Source organism: Dasypus novemcinctus, chromosome 12 (genome assembly GCF_030445035.2).
Source record: "Dasypus novemcinctus isolate mDasNov1 chromosome 12, mDasNov1.1.hap2, whole genome shotgun sequence".
Taxonomy (NCBI): domain Eukaryota; kingdom Metazoa; phylum Chordata; class Mammalia; order Cingulata; family Dasypodidae; genus Dasypus; species Dasypus novemcinctus.
This window is the reverse complement of record NC_080684.1, coordinates 27,794,710-27,798,756: the sequence shown is the minus strand read 5'-3', so window position 1 is coordinate 27,798,756 and position 4,047 is coordinate 27,794,710.

The window sequence follows — 4,047 nt, the reverse complement described above, 5'->3', positions numbered from 1 at the left end:
TTTACCTATATTTAAAAACTGTCCTACAAGTTGGTTTCATTTTGCATCATTAGGTTCTTCTGATCATTAATTCCAGTGGAAAGATTGATTTTGCATTGAGTTGTTTCTTTTATTCTCTCATAGAATATATAATTAATAAAATAATAGAACAAATTTTTAAATAAAAGTTTAAAATTAGTAATAAAATATCACATTCTTTGAAGGATATGGTAATACTGTGTATATAAGATATTCCATAACATTATTCCATGCCTAATCTCAAGTATAAAGAATATCATCAAGTATTTCATTTATATTAGTAATTTATATGATGTCAAGTGGACATAAGGGATGGAAGAACTAGAGGAGTCACCTTATCTAGAGTAGAAAACACATATATTTTAGTTTATGATACAAAAGTGTTGAACATTGGTATAATCTTAAATTTTATATTTGGCATTGAGGAGAGAAAGGTGGAATGTTTCAGAAGCACAAATACACCTTTTTGAATTGAGTCTAATGTTCTTTTTCCTTGCAATATCTCACTGAATTTATATTGCCTATATTGTGAGTTAATCATAATTCATGACTAGAACCTATTTCTTTCTTTATTGTATTCTAGTATAAAATACAGAAACTTCAATATTGTGTCTCAGAAAAGTTATTTAGGGGTGTGTCCCTTTTTGTAATTGTAAATTAATGTGATTATGGGGAAAGTGCAACATACATATTTATCAGTGGTTTTAATATTTGTTATTATACATAATTTATAGTTTAGAAACATGAAATATAAGAGTACAGAATTAATTAAATGTGCCTATATCTTTGCATTGCTTTTCTTTCCTGATTAATTGTAATTTGGGTATTGCATAGAATATGATAAATGTTTAAGGGCTCATCTCTAGAAAGGAAGAAAGCTTTAGTTTATGGCTATCATTTTGCCACATTATTATTAGGGGTGTATTTTTTCTGGATACAATTTCTGCCCCTTCTACATCCCTTTTCCTTAATACATGAGAGCTCTCATCTTTACAGTTGTTCTTACATTTGATTATCAATTAAAGATCTTATGAAAGTCAGGATTAATATGCATTACAGCTCAATTCATTTTGATTCCAAATAAGCACATATTGGCATCTGACGGCCCTGTGTTTTAATTCTTAGTAAGGCTTCTGACAGTGAGTGGTGTGACACAGGGCAAGAAAGGGGCAAGTTACCCATGGAAATCTGTGTTGATATTTTGGATTAGATGGCCAACTTTTAAGAAACAATGCCATGAATTCTCCAAGGCATCCTTAGTCACAGACAACTTCAACTAATATGGATAAGGAACTGGCTATATGAATACCTACAAGGTACCTGACATTTCCCATCATCACTTGTGATCATTAGACCAATTACCTCAGAATCGATGGGCGCTTGGTGAAATGCAGTGTCAAGTTCCACCAGACCAACTGAAAATGAGTCTGCATTTTAACGAGATTTCTTAGTGATTTTCAACTGAAAGTTTTGAAACACTCATCTAAAGTTTCTGGGAAATGTCTGTGGAAATGGGCTGCTCCATGCATGAGAGTCCGGTTACAACAAACACTGAAATCCACAGGAATAAGCCTGAATGAAGCAGGTTGGTTTTGAGACCAATGGGTATCAGATATTACAAAAGTGTCTAAAAGTACAGTTAAAATAAAATCTGTTGTAGTTGAGAAGAGAGATTGGGAAAGGGTGAGAGTGTAGAAATATTTTCCTTAGTTTATTTTGCTTCAAAAAATATATATTCAATACTAGGATGCTATCTTAAGAATCCTTTAAATAAAAATTCTGTTATGAAACTATAGCTCATTAGTTTTAATTTCAACTGTGAGAGTGTATGAACAGCCACCAAACAACCTGTGTAGGATTCATGATCTCTTGCCCATTGCCCCAATCTTAATATTCTTCATTTACAATAGAAGAAACAGGTACCAGTCTATTTAAGGATTTATTTTGTATCACATTCCTGTGGAAAAAGATAAGTTCTGAGATTCTAGACACCTACAAATATCCAGACACCTCTGGGAACTTTTTAACAGTTTTCAAACATTCATGGTTTATATTTTTCTTTCTGGAACTGAGGATATTTCATTTGCCAGATGAACTGGTATCTAGAAGACATAAGATAAATAAAATTGTTTGTTGTGAATACTTCTGTTGGAAGGCCTATATATAAATTTAGTTATTTATTAGCTTTTAGGTTTCCCCATCTATTCCTTTCCTCTTATCACTTGAGTTACGAATATTCTGCCTCAGAAAGGCAATTGTAAGAATACATAATCCATGCTTTTTAACCCTTATATGAAAGTTTGAAGTTCCTTTCAATTAATTTAGTGGGCTGAGAGAGTTCCATGTCCATCTAACTCTATTTAATCCAATCTCTTGATGACTTGGGAGAAAGCTTAAAGCATTGAGTTCTTTTTTGCAGATTCCCTGTAGGAGGATGTTTTGTAATATAAGAAATAAAAGAAGTCACCTCTATACTTTCTTCCAGGGATATTGTATCCCAGACCAGGAGGAGTCCTTAATGGATTAAACTTGGCCTGAAAAAGTAATCGATTTTAAAAAATGAATTGAAGAAATCCAAAAAGTTGATGAAGTCTTATTTGAATCACTACCAACCTATTTTCATGTCCACTTAAGAAAATACAGCATTTTGAGGCACATTTCTTTAAAATAAGATCATGATCCTTACTTCACTCTGTGGTTATAAAAGTAATAGGTAATAAATTGGTGATTAAACAGACTAGACTGTAGATTTGAAATATAATATGTAGCAAAGAAGAATTACTTATATGTATATATTTTTAATATATAAAATTAATTTCCTAATTTTTGAGAGAAATGTAGTCTTTTTAATTGCCTGTTTGAAATCTTGTTTGATTTGCTTATTCCGTAGAGTGTAAATGAAAGGATTCATCAAAGGGATAACTGAGGTGTTGAGCAACTACCCCACCTTATTAATGGACGCCCCTTCCTTTTGTGGTTTGATATAGATGAAGATGCAACTTCCATAGGTGATGGAAACTACTATCATGTGGGAAGAACAGGTGGAGAAAGCCTTTTTCCTTTGTTGAGCAGAATAAAGTCTTGCAATGATCTTCATGATATATGTGTAGGACAAAATCACATGCACGAGTGTGAGTATGAGGGTCAGCACAGCCATAATTAAAACAAGTTGTTCTATGAATTCTGCATGTGAATATAGAATCTTCAGAAGAGAAAAGGCATCAGAGTCAAAATGACCAATGAGATTGGAGTTACAGAAATCTAGCTGAACTCCCAGGCCAAGAAGTGGGAGATTGACCATTAATCCAGTCAGACAGAGTGAAGGACTAGTGTGGTGCACACCCTGTCGCTCATGATTATTGTGTAGTGCAGGGGCTTGCAGATGGCCGTGTAGTGGTCCTAGGACATGGTGGTGAGAAGAAAGAAATCTGCTGCTCCAATGAGGATGACAGAAAATAATGGAATGAAACAAGCATTGTAGGTAATACTTTTGTCTCCAGTTGTCAGCGTGTACAGGAATCTAGGAACACAGAGAGTGGTAAATGTTATTTCTAAGATGGAGAAATTCTGAAGAAAAAAGTACTAATGTGTTTGGAGGTAAGAGTTCACCAGTGTGAGCAGAAGAATTGTTAGATTTCTGGCAACAGTGAAAATGTAGGTGAGAAAAAGAAATATTAACAAAACAACCTGTAGTCATGGATCATCTGATAGTCCTAGTAATATGAAGGTGGTTATTGTAGAATGATTTCTCATCACTCTCTTCAGATATATAACTAGCACATTTTTGTAAATCTTAAATAATGAATGTGAGGAAGAGAAGGGAAAATAATACTTGAGTATATTATATTTTTTAAGCACACGCAAGGCATTAGCAACCCCTCCCCTCTCTCTTTTTACTTCATCTTTGTAATACTAGTAGAAATATCATCCTGCTTGATTTCTCTGGATTCAGCTCTACCTCTATCTCCAGAATTGGGTTCATGGAAATTATCTATCTGAAGTTTCAATTCCACTGTAGCTACAGATCCA